This window comes from Rhinolophus ferrumequinum, chromosome 2, assembly GCF_004115265.2.
Source record: "Rhinolophus ferrumequinum isolate MPI-CBG mRhiFer1 chromosome 2, mRhiFer1_v1.p, whole genome shotgun sequence".
NCBI classification, from domain to species: Eukaryota; Metazoa; Chordata; class Mammalia; order Chiroptera; family Rhinolophidae; genus Rhinolophus; species Rhinolophus ferrumequinum.
Window position 1 is genome coordinate 39479566 of NC_046285.1, and position 19469 is coordinate 39499034.

The window sequence follows — 19469 nt, forward strand, 5'->3', positions numbered from 1 at the left end:
GTGAGTTCTGTGTGCTTCTTTCTCTGAAGCTGGCTGTGCTGGGAATTCTAGCAAGCTGAACCCACTGAAGATAAAACATAGAGGCTTCTCTCAAGTTTTGCCAGGAACTGTCTTATGACTCATTCCAGGTAGGATGCAAAAAATCACGGTCAATAAGCACACACTTATGATTAGATATTTATTGTGCTCCACCCTCTATTTCTCAGATTCCCTTCTCCCTCTACCTCCAAGGTTTCCATCCCTTTCAGGCATCATGGGAACAGAGAAGGCTGGGGAGCTCTGTTTCCCTACATTTTTGAACTTGAAGGGGCAATCTGCTTTATGAGCATTAGAAAAACTCAAAATGTATGACTCTCACTTCTGTGAAAATTTATCACAAATTAAACAGATTAGGTTTGTGTTTTACATAAATAAAATGAATGGTCTGCACCCAGCTATGTGGGGACAGGCAGTGTGTTGATTGCTAACATATCATTTATTAGTCCTGGGACTAAAATTTCCTTTAACTCTAGTTAACCTTCTTTATGCACTGTGTCCTGAACTCTTCTTACCAGGGATGTTCCATCAAAGGAGACCTTGGGTTTCAAAGCCTTCAGCTTTAAGGAGGAGGAGGAAGTATCATATGGAAGTATGTTTTCAGTCCTGCAGATGGTGGTGGAAGATTGCAAGGACAACCTGAAATAGGTGTTTTGTTTTGTTTTTAAGAACTAAAATTGTTTGTTGGTATTGGCAAGAGGCCTAGTACAAAAGGAGGAAAGAATTTGTTTCTGGCAGCTTTCAAACCCACAAAAAGCCAGCATTTGCTTTGCAAACACAGGTCTCTGAGGCTTTGTGGGCTCCTGCCCACAGTAGGCAAGCAGTTTATTCTTTCACAGAAGCAGCTCAACATGCTTCAAAGTGTTCCTTCATTCCTTCTGTGCAGATTCCTTATTCAGTGCAAGGTGTCTGACCCATGGTGGTGTCCCTAAGACATCAGCATTGAGAGCAGACAATCACATAGAAGCCAGAGGGTTGACCTTTTTTCCACACATCATTGTTCAACTTTTGTTGCTGTGCATTAGTGGTTTTTCTGCTTCTGCTTTTTGTGGCTTTCTAATTTTGTAGCTATTCTTTCTTCAGCTCTTTAGCAAGTATTACTTACACCTTCTCTTTCTGCTTCTTTGAATCTTAATTTATCCAGCTCAGAGGCAGTCTTACCAGACACAAGTCCAGAGAGCAAGGCACCTTTGCTGTAATCACAAGGGAACAGGAAGACTCAGGACACAAAGGCCCCAAATGTGGGTTGAGCAAAAGAGGCAAGTGACTAAGTTACACACATAAAATATACCCCAGATGCTGAAACCAGCAGCAAACAGCAAAAAGAGGTCAAAAATGAAGCCAAGGTTCAAAGCAGGAGCACGGAGGACCTTTGGTCCGATTTCAAGGTTACTTAGCAAGGAAGGCCTTTGTAGCCACTAGAACAACTACCTTTACATTGAATACCTACCATGTACCACACACTCTGCTTGATGCTTTATACACATTATAGCTCTTCAAGGTTTAGTCTCTATGATCTCTAATGTGCAGATGAAGAAGCTGAAGCTCAAAAATGAAGTTCCTTGGCCACACTATACTTTGGATCTATGTCTGTGTGACTGCAGGCCATCCTCTTAGCATGGGTTTCACTGCCACTGGATAGGCTTTTGATGAGCTACATCTGGCTACCCTTCTTAAAGGGAAAATGGTTCAATGGTGGTGTGAAGATGGGCTCTGCTCCATGTTTTCCCTACACGTTTCTCCCTGTTCACATAAAAGGCTGTCTAAGTCATGAATTGGGGAGACAACAGAGTACTGATGTGGTTGGAGGGGCAAAAAGAGGACCAACAACCTCAATTCTACTTCCACCAGCATGTTCCATCGCCAGATAGTCCTCCTATTAGAATCACTCTTTCCAGAAGGGAATGTAGTGTAGTGTGCGTGAAGTCTGCAGTCAAACCACCTGGTCTTTCATTGGAGTTCTATTACTTACTATGCAAAAAGTCATTGTGTTTTTTGCAATTATTTTTAAACTGCAATTACTTTTGCACCAACCTAATAGTTACCTGACCTTGGACTAGTTTCTTGACAGCTCTGTGCCTCTGATTCCCTCTACATAACATGACAGTAATCATATTCAATTTATTGTCTGCTTGCTGTTTTAAGTATTAAATTAAATAATCCAGGCAAAATACTAGGTCAGTTCCTGACAACCATTAAATGTTCATTCTTGTTACCACAGTTACAGGGTCATTATGCCTATATTAAAACTATATAACCCAGGAGCACAGCCTAAACCAGCCTCTCTAAGATTTTGGTTGGCAAGCTCATCCAAAGCAGGATTTCCTGATGAACTGACAAACTGGCTCATCTCTTTGGGATTCTCTCTCTTAAATACCATTTTCCTTCTCTTGGAGTAGAGCAGTGGTTCTCAACCAAGGGGCAATTTTGCCCTCCAAGGGGTAGTTGACAATATCTAGACACACTTTTAGTTGTCACAGCTGGGAGAGGTCTATGCTACTGGCATCTACAGGGTAGAAGTCAGGATACTTCTAAACATCCTACAATGCACAGAATTATCTGACCAAAAATATCAGTGATAAGATTGAGAGTGCTTACCCTAGGGAAGGAAAAATTTAAGAGTCTTAGATGTTATCTACAAAGTTTTTCTCTTCTTTATAGCAGCCTTGCTTATTTCATGGATGTGATGGCCTCTCAAAATTCCCAAATGTACTGAACATATTTTTAAAATTTCTTATCTTTTCCTAAAATTATCTGTTCTCTTGGTGTTTGGTTCTCCTGGTTTTCATATCCCCATGCTGTTGTTGCTTCCCCCTCCCATCAAATGCTAGGTGATTCTAAGTTTTCTGTTTATATTTATAAATTATTTTCCCCCAAATGCTGGTGATTCTAGGTTGTCTGTCTATATTTATAAATGAGGGTCTATATCAACAGTCTCAACCTTGCTGCCCATTAGACCAGTGGACCCCAATCTGTGGGGCTGGAGCCTGGGCTGTAGTTGTTTTAAGTCCCCAGGTGCTTAGAGACATAGTAAGGGTCTAAATGGCCCAGTATCATGATTTGTAATGGTTTTTCCTTGGTACAAATGAAGTTCTCTGCCCCCACCACACTTCCTTAAGTGAACACAGATATTGACTTCAGAATCCTTGAGAAAAGTTGCCAAGGAAGAAAAGGTTGGGGTTGAGATAAAAGATGCTGCCATGAAGAACTTAGTCTTTAAGGGAGAAAGAAACCATGATGCCATGGTTGGGTGTAGCAGACACACCCACATGGGCTCATGGGATGGGTGCTGAGGCTCAGGATGGTAGGGAGAAGCACAAGAACAATAGAAATACGGGGCCAAAAGCCCGACATAGAGCTTTATCATAGATCCAGCTTTATCATTCACCTTCTCTTCTTGAGGGTCCACCTCTACCCTATGCACCTACTTTCTATGGAACCAAGCAGCTGAGTCCTGCCTACAAAGCCTGGATTTCCCTGGTTGGATGAGAAGTATTGGACTTCTGTCTGGAGAAGTCTATTTATAGCTTACATCTTCATTTGGAAATTAGCACACATTGCAAGTTGTCCTTAAAGACAACTAACCACAATCTTCCATAGCATTTTCTTTCTTTCTTTTTTTTATTAGTTTCAGGTGCACAGAACACTGTAATAGTTAGATATTTATCATTTATATCCCTCACACAGTGATAACCCCCCTCCTCCCATCTACCACCTTTCTGACATCGCACACAGCCATTACATTTCCACTGTCTCTATTCCTAATGCTGTACTCCGCTTCTATATATATATAGTAGTTGACATTCATTATTGTTCAGCTTCAGCTTCAGGTGTACAGTGCAGTGATCAGGCATCTACATCATCCCTGAAGTGGTCTCCCTAATGAGATAAGTGTCCATCGGATACCCTACAAAATCTTTACATTATTGATTACATTCCCCAAACTGACTTTCATATCCCCATGGCAATCTTGTGGTTACCAATTGTGCTTTCCAATCCCCTCACCTTCCCCTTTATTCCTACCTCCCCCTCCCTACTAGCAACCCTCAGTTTTCCATGTATGTCTCTGAGACTGTTTCTGATTAGTTCATTCATTTATTCTTTTCTTTAGATTCCACATATAAGTGAGATCATATGGTATTTGTCTTTCTCTGTCTGACTTATTTCACTTAGCATAATGTTCTCTAGGTCCATCCATATTGTTGCAAATGATAGGATTTCATTCTTCTTTATTCCATAGCATTTTTAATGGCAAGCTGAGAAGTCAGCAAGTGAAGAACAAAAATATGGGTGCCCTACACTACAGAACTGGCCAGGCAGCCTAGGTGTGAACTGGCTATATCAAGGTCTTCTCAGGGTCTTTATTTCTTTCTCACATTAATCCAAGTCTCTGAGGTTTCTACATAACCACGCTGTGGCTCTAGGTTGCAAAGCTCCTCCCTCCTCTGCTTTATTCCTGTCTTACCCACAGGCAGGTATAGACAAGTGACCAGTCTTAATTTCTATTTATGCTGGATGAGGCTAGCTAACTTCAGAGACCCCACTCAAGCTAAATCAGGAAGGCTCGTATTGAAGCAGTCAGCATGTGCTCCCTGTTTTTCTTGCATTAATATTAAAAGATGCCTCCTTCATTCTCTTAGAAATGTCAAGGCAAAACAGGGGAAGAAAGCAGGTCAGTGATACCTACCTCAGGACTGGTTCATGGAACTTGCACATGAGGCAGCAATAAAGTCAAGTTAGTACAGTCTTATTTAGCTAGGCAGATACTCGCGCGAGAGACTCTAGGAATCCAGAACAGCAGTGAAGTAGCACACAGCTGACATAAGGAGCTCATCAGTGAGAATGCAGAGCAACAAATTACCAGTTTAACCCAGCTATGCATACTCATTTTGCTTTTATTACATTATGTGGCTACATGCATCCCCTGAAAATAATCTTCTGCATGGACTGAATCTCACTCACTAAATATTAATGGAGCAGCGACTATGTCCCAGGACAGTTCTGAGCTCTGAGGATACAATAATGAACAAATCAGAACCACTCCTTAGTGTCATGGAACTTGTATTCTAGAGCTTCATTGTTCAACACAGCAGCAACTGGCACAAGGGCCATTTACAATTAAATTAATTAAAATTAAATCAAATCTAAACTTCAGTTTCTCAGTCATGCTAGCCATATTTTAAGTTTTCAATAGCTACATGTGGCTAGCGGCTACCACACTGGATAGCACATAGAATATTTCTACCATTGCAGTAAGTTCTATTGGGCAGCACTACCTAGAGAGGGCTTATAACCTAGAGAAATCCCTACCTGTGGTCTCCCACTTTGGTTAAAATGCTGAATGAGCTCATTACATAAATGGTTCTTTGAGAAAGGCAGTTCTACAGCTATTATCAGACTTGTGAGTAGTCTTTTGTAGGAATAGGCCACAGGACAAATAGGTTTTCATGGATATAACAGTTAACCAACTACGCAGGCACTGTTCTAAGTGTTTTCAAATACAAACTCATTCAGTCCACACAGAAGCCCAGTGAGAAGGTGCTACCATTGTTTTCATTTAATAGACGGGGAAATTAAGACAAAGAGAGATTAAGTAATTTGCCCAAGATTTGAGCTTATATTAGTCAAAGTTGTTTTCTTTCTTTCTTTTTATTGGCTTTACCAATAGCCCTCAAATCTCAATGACATAATATGGTGACAGCTTTATTCCTTTCTCAAGTCACAGGCCAACCGAATTCAGTGCAGGCCACTGTACAGTGATTCAGAGCCTCAGTCTCCTTATCTGGAGGTGTGGCCAACTTTTAGGTTCTCTGAATTCTATTGTGGACAGTCTGAATCGAGGCAGGAGACAGAGTAAGAAAGAGCTTAGGCAGGGTTTCCTAACCTTAGTAATATTGACATTTTGGGTTGGATCGTTTTCTGTATGCTGTCTTATGCATTGTGATATGTTCACCAGTATCTCTAACCTCCATCCCATTAGATGCCAACAGCATTCTCCCAGTTATGACAATCAAAATGTCTCCACACATTATCAAAAGTTCCTGGGTAGAATAGGAAGGCAAAAATCATCCCCTGACTTGAGAACACTGGCTTAAAGAATCATTCCAAAGTGTTAGAGGCCAGGCTAAGAAGTGGCTATAAGAATATAGCCCAAACTCTATTGGCCAGAATTCAGTACATGGCTGCACCTAACTGGGAGAAGGCTGGAAAATGTAATCCAGAGATTTACCGAGGAAGAAGAGGAGGTCTGGTAAGCCCAGATGAGCAATGTGAAATCTGCCTGAGGAGTATAGACCCCAGAAAACACACTGAAAGTTTCAGAGAAATGTGCAGAGATTTGTAGAACATTCGATACTGGGGACAAAAACACACCATTATCACATTTTTTTATGGCTGATCTCATCACCCTATATAGGTCTCCCAGAATAAAGCGTTAATGCAATAAAGTACTAGATGTCATATTTCCTAGGCCGATATATTTGTCAGATAACACCAAAAAGCAATCAACATTTCGCAGTGACCCATGAAAAAGTTGAGCCCAGGTAGGGCGGGAATGAGGCTGGGATAATGGGAATGTTTCATGGGGCTATCCAGCCCTAATTATATTCCATAAAAATGCACATCTGCAAGATGTATGGCCATGAGTGCAAGAAAGATAGAAATGCATTTTTTAAAGATGGAGAAGTGGAGAATCTTTGGATAAATGTCACAAATATTGGAGCTTCAGAAACAGGGAGAGGTGGTAGGGAGAAGTTGCCATTCATTTACTACTATGAGTTTCAAAGAATATCTGGCTTAATGTAAAGATATGTTGCAAAGTTGATTAATAAATGACATTGTCTAGAATCCCACTTGAAATATTAGCATTCATATATGGCAACACAGGTTAGTTCATACCCACTCTATACAGAAAACCATGTGTAGCATTTTCATCTAAATTGAAGTTGGTTTTTGTTGGTGCATTAAAAACTTTTAAATATTCCTTAATGTTCCCTGCTTTATGACAGCCAAATAAAGTCAAAATGCTTCTTGAGTTTTTTATTATGTGGTCTAAGGGAAATTATTTCTCAGATGCCTAGTCTGGACATTTTCTCCTTACTATGTAATCACATTGAAAAGAACTAGAAACTCTCAAGTTTCCACCAACTGGCACCAAATCAAACTCAGAAGCCAAGGCTGGCTCTCCAACCACTCTTAGATCCACCCAACCCCACCTCTGCCCTTACTTAAAGATGACCACATTACATCTCTGTGCCAATAAAAATCAATTAAATCCAGCATAAATCATTGGGTTGAAGAAAAAGAATGTATCCAATAAATTCATATAAAGGCCTATATCTTATTAAAGTTATTGATAGCCTACATAGTTACTAAAATTAATGATTATGTTTTATTCATTTTATGAAAAACTTTTATTTCTCTAAAAAACTATTGGAAGTGTATAGTAAATGAAGAAAAAGAAAAAGAATGGAGAAAGAAGGAAAAGGGAAAGTAAGGTATTCTGAGCAGTGGATAAGCCACCCTAAGAGAACTCATTTCCAATCTTACGTAGCAGACCACTTCAGTTACGTTTTCCAGAGAGGGAACAATAAGGTCAGACGGAACTATAAAATACTACCAGCTGATAACCAGAAGCAGTGCCTTTTCCCACGGTGTTTTTAGAAAGAAACAAATTAGTAAGCACAGCCAAACAGATATATGCATACATACATTAACTCACTCTGCTAGATTGGCATGTGAGAGATAACAAAAGTGAGAAAAACAGAAACTTTCCTCAACAAATTTGAAATGTAGTGGGAATGTCAGACAAGTGTACAATTAAACAAAATTCAAAAGAGAAGGAAAAGAAAGGGGAGGGGAGGGAAGGGAAGAAGAGGGAAGGGGAGGGAAAGACAGGTGGAGAAAAAGATACTGAAAGATCGAAATTTCTTAACTAAGTGAAGAAATGTGGGATAGCTTTCAAAAATAAGAGATCTGAAGAAGCAGTGTTTTAAGGCAAAACTAAGACTGTTTGCCCTCTCTGGGCAAGATCATATTTGATTCTTTGGAGTATGAGGAAATGGAAATTTCAGGGTACTAAAAGAGGAAAACCATAAGGTTTTACTCGTACATTGCCTTTACTACCCATTAAATGTAGTGCCAAGCCATCCCCAGCAATTACTCTCATGACTCCCTGCCCTCTGCCAGAAAGTGGGGTTCTTAATTTCTCCAAGGCTCTGGGTCCCCAGGCCTAGCATTGCTTCCTCATTGACCTGAGGCAGGCTGCGAAAGAGGGTGTGCTTTGTATAACACGGTGTCATCTGATCACTACTCTCCTATCTAATTTGGAATACCACGAGCAGGTTTCTCTTTCTTCTTTCAGAGATACAAAAAGCAAGCAAGCAGAAATAAATTGTTAATAGGAATTTGCCAATATTACACATTGTCTCCCCTTCATATAATATGCAGCCCAACTCTCAAACACCTACAGTGTAATTATTAAAAGAATGAATTTGGGAGTTAGATAGTTTCAATATGAATTTTGGTTCTACCTCTTATTGCTGTGTGACCTTGGACAAGTTTCTTATCTTCAGCTTCCTTACCTAAAGGTGAGTTGTATCTACTTCATAGGGTCATTATGAGATAAAAGAAATAATAGATGCAAAGAATTTATAATAATATTTATTTAGTTCAGTAAATTCTGCTTATTAATAACATTGCTTTAGAAAAATAGCTAATGATGATATCATGTTAAGTCCTTAGGTTTCCCATAAGAAGAAAAAATTACGAGTGTGGGAGCATCTCAGGTCACATGGAGGACTCTTTCTGAGCATCTCCCATCACAGTAGGCAAACATTGAGTCAATAATGGCCCATATACCCAGAGAGGCAGTCCTGTTTTTTCTACACGTCTGACATCCTGCTGCCAGATTCTTTCTCTCCAACAAAAGTATTTTATACATCGCCATCAGAGGAAGATAATGGCACTAAGCTTAGGTGCCACTATTTCTCTGGCTGCTCCCAAGATGCTATCCCTGATTTCCAATGTCTAGCAGAGTAACTCATTTCATATTTGTGTCATAGAAAGTTGATGAACATTCTTCCCTTACATATTTATTCAGGTTACTCATAAAATGTCATACAGGACTTAGTCATAGACAAAGACATACATATGGATTTCTCCGTAAGTGTTCAGCAGTCCTTTTTGTTCCACAGAGATGCTATTACTCGCCTTCCATTACATCTCTCTCTCTCTCTCTCCCTTACGCTCTCTCCCTCCCCTATAATTTGAACTTAATAGTTCATTATATATTATCTTATTAGTCTAAGGGTTTTTTTTAATCACCATACCCCAAACTCCCCACATGGGCAATTGTTCTCACATGTTTAATGGATTTCTGTGTATGTTTGTAAATGTACTTTCAAAATATACATGATTTTTTTCATGTGCATGTATTTTTTTAACAATATTATTTTTTTAATTTTTACTAATTTACTCAGATGACATTGGTTAATAAAATTATGTTTCAAGTGTACAATTCTATAGTACATCATCTGTGTATTTCATTGTGTGGTCACCATCCAAAGTCATTTCTCCATCTGTCACCATATATTTGACCCCCTTTACCCTCTTCTACCACCCTGCCTCCCCGCTTACTGTATGGTAACCACTAAATTGATGTCTGTGTCTATGAGTTTTTGTTAGTTTGTTTGTCTTATTCATTTGTTGCTTTCAGTTGTATATCCTACATGAGTGAAGTCATTTGGTTCTCTACTTTTTCTGTCTGACTTATTTTGCATAGCTTAATAATCTCAAGATCCATCCATGTTGTCATAAATGGCAGTGTTTCATCTTTTCTTATGGCAAAATAATAGTCTATCATACATATGTACCACATCTTTTTTATCCAATCATCGATCAAAGGACTCTGGTTGTTTCCATGTCTTGGCTGCCATGAATAATGCTCCAAAGAACATAGGGATGCATATATCTTTATGGATAACTGTTTTCAGATTTTTTAGGTAGATACCCAGAAGAGGGATTGCTGGGTCATATGGTAATTCTATTCTTAATTTTTTGAGGAACTTCCATATGTTTTCCATAGTGGCTGTTCCAATTTACATTCCCACCAGCAATGTATACAGGTTTCTTTTTCTCCACAACTTCTCCAACACTTGTTATTATTTGTCTTGCTAATAATACCCATTCTAATGGGTGTGAAGTAGTATCTAATTGTGGTTTTGATTAGCATTTCCCTAATAGCTAGTGAAGTTGAGAATTTTTTTAATATATATGTTGACCATCATATATCTTCTTGGAAGAAGTGTCTGTTCAGGTCCTTTGCCCATTTTTTAAATTAGATTGTTTGTTTTTGTTGTTATTGAGTTGTATGTGTTCTTTATATATTTTGCATATTAGTCCCTTATCACCTCAATAAGTTAATTTTTAAAAAATCATCTTTGAGTGTTTGGTAGAATTCACTAATAAAGCCACTTGGTACTGGACTTTTTCTTTTAGGGAGGTTCTGGATGATTGTTTCAATTTCCTTAGGGTTGATCCATCTATTTAGATTTTCCAGTTCTTCATGATTTAGTCTAGAAAGGTTATACATTTCTAAGAACTTGTCCAATTCTAGGTTATTGAATTTGGTGGCATATGATCCTTCATAGTATTCTTGTATGATCCTTTTTATTTCTGTAGTATCTATTGTAACTTCTCTTTCATTTCTGATTTTGTTTATTCGTGTCTTTTCTCTTTTTTCCTTAGTCTAGCCAGAGGTTTCTCAATTTTATTAATGTTTTCAAAGAACCAGCTCTTTGTTGCATTAATTTTTTTTCTGCTGTCTTTTTGTTCTCTATTTCATTTAATTCAGCTCTAATTTTTATTATTTCATTTCTTCTACTGACTTTGGGTTTCGTTTGTTCTGCTTTTTCTAGTTCTTCAAGATGTAATGTTAGGTTGTTTATTTTGGATTTTTCTTGTTTCTTGAGCTAAACCTGTAATGATATAAATTTCCCTCTTAATATTGTTTTTGCTACATCCTAATAATTTTGATATGATGTATTTTCATTCTCATTTGTTTCTATGTATCTTTGAGTCTCTCTTTTTATTTCTTCCTTGACTCAGTTGTTCTTTAGTAGCATGTTGTTTAATCTCCCCATATTTGTGGGGGAGTTTTTTTGTTTGTTTTTGTGCTTTCTTTTTCAGTTGATCTCCAATTTCAAAGCTTTGTGGTCTGAAAATATGTTTGGTATGATTTCAATCCCCTTAAATTTGTTGAGGCTAGTTTTATCTCCCGACATATGGTCTATTGAGAATGTTCCATGTGCACTAGAAAATAATGTATAGTTTGGTGTTCTAGGATGAAAGACTGTAAATGTCAATTAGGTCCATTTGGTCTAATGTGCCGTTTAAGGCAGATATTTCCTTATTGATTTTCTGTTTGGATGATCTATTCATGGCTGTCAATTGGGTATAGGTCCCCTACTATAACTGTGTTTTTGTCAGTTTCTCCCTTTAGTTCTGTTAGTAGTTGCTTTATATATTTTGGTGCTCTCTGATTGGGAGCATATATATTGATAAGTGTTATGTCCTCTTGTTGTATTGTCCCCTTTATCATGAAATTTCCATCTTCATCTCTTGTTACCTTTTTTATCCTGAAATCTGTTTCCTTAGATATAAGTATGACTACACCCACTTTTCTCTGAATGCCATTTGCTTAGAGTATCATTTTCCACCCTTTCACTTTGAGTCTACATTTGTCCTTGTGGCTGAGATGTGTCTCTTGAAGGCAGCAAATGACTGGCTTTTGTTTTTTGATCCAATCCTACTCTGTGCCTTTCTATTGGTAAATTCAGGCCATTTACATTTACAGTGATTATTGATATATGGGGATTTTCTATAGCTATTTTATCTTTTATTTTCTAGTAGCTTGGTGTCTCCATTGTTTATTTGCCCTGTGTTTCTTTCTATTACAGTTTGGTAGTATTCTATGGTTTTTTCCCTCTGTTTCCTCTTTTTTTTTATGTTATGTGTCTCAGTTCTGGATTTTTTTTAAGTTTATGTAAAAGAGAGTTTCATATATACAGTAGTCCTTTTTCTTCAGCATTCATCTTATGTCCCTTCCTCTTTACAAACTCCAACCTTTGCCCTCTCCCTTTGTTGTTGCAAATTATCCCTATTTATTCTGAGTTTATTTCTGAATTGCGATAGCAAATTGCCTTCTTCTTTTCTTTTTCCTTTTTTATGTTTTTATCTCCTTTACCCTTTATGTTCTGTTCAAGTGTATAGTGCCTGATTTTGTGTTCTTTAATTGAGTTCTTCATCTCTAAAATTTCTATTAGGTTCTTTTTAAAAATTTCAATCTCTTTGGTAAAATATTCATTTGGTTCATTGATTTTATTTCTGATTTCATTGAACTGCCTATCTGTATTTTCTTGTATCTCATTGAGTTTTTTTCAGAACTGCAATCTTGAAGTCTCTGTCATTTAAGTCACATTATTTCCATGTCTTTAAATTTATTTTCTGGGGATTTCTCATTTTCCTTCTGAGCTGCCTTATTATCTTGGTTATTCATGATAATTGTTGGATTATTTCTCTTCCTGAGCGTCTACAGGAATGAATTCAACAGCAGGTTGATATGAAAAGGTCTTTCTTTTATGTTTCAGTAGGTAGCACTGGAGCCTTATATTTTCTCTTGCCCTGCTCCAGCTTCTTACGGTGGAAGATTCACTGGGGAGATGGATGTCTCCTCAGTGACCAGGTCACCGTGGTCTCAGGGCACCACCTTTGTGGGTGGATGTGGTGGGCAATGAGGTTCTGAGCCCCTGAAATCCCATTGCTACCCCTGCAGCCTGATAAAGAGCTGTATTTCTCAGCAGCCCTCGGTGCCCCTGCTGGGATCAGCCACAAAAGGTGGTGGCAAGGTGGGCTGGAAGAGGCCACTGGTGTGTTTGTGGCTTTGTTCTCCTTTGAGTAATGGTGACTACCAGACCACAGCTGCCTCACCCCAACATCTCCTCCCTTGTCACTGGAACTAGCCGCAGTGTGCATCTGCTACTCAGGAGGTGCTCCTCTAGTTCTCAGGGTTGTAGATATTCTGCTCTTTAAACCGACACTGCTACAATTTCTTCTGGGGCTCTCTGCTGACCCTGGGAGGGTGCACGGGAGGTGAACTCTGGGAGGGTGGAGAGAGGCCGGCTCTGTGCCATGTTTTCTGCCTGGCAGTCAGGGCTGCTAGACTATTATTATCGCATTTCTGTATTTGGTCTTTGCCCCCAGGTTTCTGCCCTGATTGCTGGGTTCAGCTGTATTACATGCTGATCACTCAGGCATAAATGCTCAGTGCTACAGAGAGTGCACCTACAGTTTCAATCCTCCCCTCTCCCATTGAGTTCCAAGATGTATCCATGGCCCCTGTATCTGCACTTCTTCCTTTCCTCCTCTCTTGTTCACCCTGATTCTCCCAGCTTCACATTTTTGATGAGTGGATCTCTCAGACATGTTTATGTGTTGTACAGGGAATCCTTTGTTGAATTATAGCTGTTCAACTTGTTGTAACTTCAAGGGGACAGATCAAGGGGGCCCACTCATGCCGCCATGTTTCTGACATCACTCATGTGCATGCATTTTTTAGTACATAATTAATATTGTGTTATGTAGCTCATGCTATTTCTTTTTTCTTTTCACACAGTCCCATATTTTTTAGCTCCATACAGGTTGATATACATACATACATGGAGTTGCATGATGCTCCGTGGTATTCATCTATCACATAATTTGGATTATCCACTTTCCTGTGAGGAACACCTGATTGACTCCATTTTCCTATCACCACCAAAACGGCTACAATAAATCTTTAAGGACCTGTGTAAGTCTCTCTGATATGTTTACCCCAAATCCAAATTGCTGGGTTCTAAACAAACATATAGTAAATCTGACTAAGAGGTACTATTTTGTTTTCCAGCTTGGCTGCTCCAGCTAGAGCAGTCTCAGTTATCACACTCCATAATACACATCACAGTCATAAGCCCCATCTCTCTGTCTTCACAATGATGTTCATGAAATTGCATTAACCACCTTCTTCTATTAGTTTGTACCCATTCTCTATGCATTGGGATACATAGTGAGACAGGGCCATAAATTTACTTGTTGATTCTCTTCCCTGATACTTTCTTGTTAGAAAAACTAATCACTTTGTTATGGTTCCTCCAATGTCCTATCAGTCAATCACCAAACTTTTAGAGCTTTATCTGTATTTGTTTGTTTTTTTCCTCACTCTCATTCATATATCAGGTGAAATACCTTTTAAACAGGTTAGGAATTCTGTCAAATACAGTTTTCCTTTTCTCATAGGCTGTATTTCATCCCTTGCCAAGGCTCAGATGTTCTAGCATGAAAAGCCACGGTCTAAAACATTTTCAGCGACGGCCGGGTGGCTCAGGTGGTTGGAGCATCGTGCTCCTAACCCAAGGTCACTGAGGAAGCGGAAGAAGGGGAAAAATAAAAAATCATTTTAAAACCATTTCTGTGGCCAATGGTCCACTTCCCTAATGCCTTTTTCTCTTCAAAATGTTTCATCTTATAGTCTGGACTTCAAAGTCCCAAACAATACATTCCAGATTTCTTTGGCTCCTGTATTATTAATTCCCAAAGATATTAGCAAAACTGCCAATAGTTGGTGGGTTTGAGGAGAAAGTCAATTGTTGTTACTTTTTCAGAAGATGCAATCATCCCATCCTGAGTCACTTTCTCTACACATTAACTTTTTGATGATGGCCTCAATTTCATTTGAAAACTTAGGATAATTTCTCCTTTTGTCTTTTTGTCTTGGATTACTTTTTCCGCCCTGTAGAAACTGACACAATGTTTCCCCATTACAATTGTACACCTAACTCAGAAGTTTAAAAACATAGTTTGTTTCATAATTTCAGATGAATCTTGTGATTCCAAGTCCCCATTTGTGATGATAACAGAAAATTAACTCAGTCACTTTCAGACAGTTACTCTTATCCTGTCAAATTCAAAATTAGTATTTCACCAACAGTCCAGTGTATATAAATCTTCTTCTTTCTCTTCTTCTCCAAGCCACTTTGGAATCAACTGCCTGGAGAGAACACAGGGGAGTTCCTCACCACCTCCATATCTGTCCTGCACTACCTCTCTGCAGTTTCTCAAGTCTCACATAGTCTGGTCCCAGATCAGCCCCTGACATTTGACTAGCAGGTATAAATTGGGTGGTCTCTGAGAACCATTTTCTTCCTAAGATTTGTGGCTTCAATTCACTTCAGAGAGCCATAGCCTCTTTTGCCTCTTATCCCAGGTGGAAGCCAGTGAGCATTCCCTGGTGTATCTCTGTCATTTTGGTTTGCCAGATGACTTCTTAGAGTTGGTGAATGAATGTACACTACCAACTAACATCAAAGGCTTTCTGGAGCCATGAGGAAATTACAAAGTCCCACAATTTGCCAATGTTGGAGGGAAATTGGGGTGGCAAGTTGGGGAATCTTTGCTCTCTCTGAGATGAGCTGCCCTGTTTCCACATCAACCTGAAATTCTAGCAGTGTGCTCAGCAAAATTCACCCAAGGTGTGGTATTGTTTTACATACTGCTCTTTGCAGGAAGACCTATTTAGTAACTCTCCCGCCCCCCACTAACACACACACACCCCACTCTCATCATCTCCCCTCACTATTTTGAGTTTTAAAGCACTCTGTATTCAGCCTTCTGCAGAAGCGTGTCAGTATCTCCTCCCAGGGCAGGGGATGGGGGTGAAGCAGGCTGTACAAGGACTTCCCTTAACTTAGTCATTTGGATTCTGGGTCATTATCTTTGGGGTAGCTTGCATCCACAAAAATCATTTCCAAATAAACCTCCCAGGGGCAGAGAACTGAACTGGTAGGAGTGCATTCCACAACTACATTGCTATCACCCTGCTACATTCTCAAGTGTAGAAGCCTATCTTCTATAAAGCCAGCTGGTAGAAAGACCTGAAAGCAATGGATGGGACAACTTTTCATCTATTTGCAAAGTGAACCCTTGAAGAGTGCACATCTAGTTAAATCTTTCGTGAAAAACACATGCTCCTGACATATGCACTACAACAAAAGCCCCACCAGGTAGCAGGCAGAGGATATTGAATTCAGAGCAGGACTGTGTGGGTACCTGGTCTAGGCACAAAGCCTAAAACAAAGAGCCTGGCTTAGCCCCCTACTACAGAATGCTATTCAGCAGGAGTTTATAGTATGATCAATGTTTATTGATTCTAAACAAAAGCAATAAAACTTCATCTCTGTTAAAAGTCTGAAGAAACTTCCAGATTTTTCATAATCTAATCCAAATAGTTTGAATTATATCTTTTTATTGTACTTTATTTTTCATAATCTACTCCAAATAGTTTGAATGGTTTCTTTTTATTGTACTTTTTATTGTTCCTTGTATTGCACTTTTTCATTTTCCTACTTGCTATATGAAAGTTCAGACAATTAAGTTCGCAAACTTTCCACCGTGCATTTACACAATGGAAAGTTTGCGAACTTAATTGTCTCACTTTTTATATATTTTAAATGTCTTTGCTTATATTTTCATGTACTATTATGCATAATAATGCGTAAGCAATGAAGGAAGCATTTATGGAGTTTTTTAAGTTCATCTATAACAATCTGCTACTTCCCCTTATTAGGAAAATTTGTAAAAGACTTTCATAGGCAGAGATTACTAAGTGTCTCTGTTGGTTTTCTCTTACTATTGTAACAAATTACCACAAACCTAGTGGATTAAAATGACACAAATTAATCATCTTGTGCCTCTGGATGTCAGAGTTTGAAATGCGTCTTACTGGGTCAAAATCAAAGTGTCAGCAGAGTTGCATTGCTCTGGAGGCTCAGGGAAGAATCTTGTTTCTCTGCCTTTGCCAGCTTCTGAAGGCCACCTGCATTTGTTGGCTTGTGTCTTATTCCTCCATCTTCAAAGCCAGCAGCGTAGTATCTTCAAATCTCTGACTCTGACCTCTCCTCTGCCTCCCTTTTCCACTTTAAAGGAATTTATAGTTACATTGAGTCCACCCAGGACAATTTCCTTATCTAAAAGTTATCTGATCAGCAAGCAAAATTCTATCTGCAACCTTAGTTCCCCTTTACCACTTAACATAACAAATTCATAGATTCTGGGAATTAGGACATAGACATCTGAGTTTGGGGGCTTGAGGGGCATTATTCTGCATACTACAGTATCTTTTCAATGGAATGCTCATTGTTACCTATCTAGTGGACACCCTGGGGGTTATCTGATTCTATATGGGTGTTCTCCTCGTCTTTGACAAGACTATTACAACTCACCGTAAATTAGAGAAACTGAGAGCAATGCAAATAACTTTCTATAAAAATACAAATAAATTGTGTCTAATAGATATATAATTATTTCTGACCTGTAGTCAATATTATTTCTAAGTATATTTTTTGCTCTATAGATAGTATCTTTCTACAATTAGTCATTTATTTCAGTATTGCTGATTACCTATATATATATGTCTGTTCTTCAGAGTCATCTTTGAATTAGTTTTAACATCTTGCTGATTCCTTCATTAAATTAAATAAAATCATTGAAATGTTCATTTTATATCTGTATGAGAGTGATAATTTTATGGGTTTTTTTTAAGTTTTTAAATTATTTATTTAGTTAACTACAGTAGACATTTAATATTCTTTTATATTGCTTTCAAGTGTACAGCATAGTGGTTAGACATTTATGTAATTTATGCAGTGATCCGCCGATTAGTCTCATCTGGCACTATATACACTTGTTGCAACATTATTGACTATATGTTTTATGCTGTACTTTACATCTCGTGACTATTTTGTATGTACCACAGCTTCCTTATCCAATTGTGTACTGAAGGGCACTTGGGTTGCTTCCATATATTGATTATTGTAAATAGTGCTGCAATGAACATAGGGGTGCATATGTTTTTCGAATTAGTGTTTTGGATTTCTTCAGATAAATACCCAGAAATGGAATCGCTGGGTCATAGGGTACTTCTATTTTTAATTTTTTGAGGAACCTCCAAATCATTTTCTATAGTGGCGGCACCCATTTTCAATCCCCCCAACAGGGCACAAGGGCTCCCTTTTCTTGGTATCCTCACCAACACTTATTTTTTGTTCATTTATTGATGATAGCCATTCTGACAGGTATAGATGAGAGCTCATTGTGGTTTTAATTTGCATTTTTGTGATTCTTAGTGACATTGAGCATCTTTTCATATGTCTATTGGCCATGTGTGTGTCCTCTTTGGAGACATGTCTCTTCAGGTCCTCTGCCCATTTTTTAATCGGATTCTTTGGGTTATTTTTGGTGTCGAGTTATATGAGTTCTTTATAAATTTTCGATATTAACATCTTATCAGGTATATCATTGGTAAATACCTTCTCCCATTCAGTAAGATGTCTTGTCATTTTGTTGATGGTTTCTTGCTGTGCAAAAACTTTTGGTTTTTGTAGTTCCATTTGTTTATTTTTTCTTTTGTTTCCTTTGCCCAAGGAGATAGATCAGAAATAATATTACTAAGAGCAATGTCAGAGAGTTTACTGCCTATGTTTTCTTCTAGGAGTTTTATGGTTTGGGGCCTTACATTTAAGTCTTTAATCCATTTTGAGTTTATTCTTGCATATAGTATAAAAAGGTGGTGTAGTTTCAGTTTTTGCACTATTTGTCCAGTTTTCCCAGCACCATTTATTGAGTAGACTGTCTGTACCCAACTGTATAAGCTTGCCTCCCTTGTCGTAGATTAAATGACCATATAGGCATGGGTTTATTTCTGGTCTCTCTATTCTGTTCTGTTGATCTTTCTGTTTTTATGCCAGTACCATGCTGTTTTGCTTGCTATAGTCTTATAGTATAGTTTGATATCAGGTAATGTGATACGTTCAATTTTGTTCTTCTCTCTCAAGATTGCTATGATTATTCTAGGTCATTTGTGGTTCTATATAAATTTTAAGATTATTTGTTCTAGTTCTGTGAAAAATGCCATTGGTATTATGATAGGGATTGCATTGAACCTACAGATTGCCCAGGAAGTGCAAGAGTCCAAAATAAGATGAACCCAAACAGGCCCAAACCAAGACACATTATAATTCAAATGGCAAAAGTTAAGAGAGAATCCTAAAAGCAGCAAGAGAAAGGGAACTAGTTACTTACAAGGGAGCTCCCTTAAGATTGTCAGCTGATTTCTCAACAGAATCATGGCAAGCAAGAAGAGATTGGCACAAAATATTCAAAGTGGTGAAAAGCAAGGACTTACAACCAAGATTACTCTCCCCAGCAAGGCTATCATTTAACATTGAAAGAGAGATAAAGAGCTCCCAGACACAAAAAAGCTAAAGGAATTCATTACCACCAAGCCAGTGTTACAAAAAAATGTTAAAGAGACTTCTTTAAGATGAAGAAGGGGAAAACAA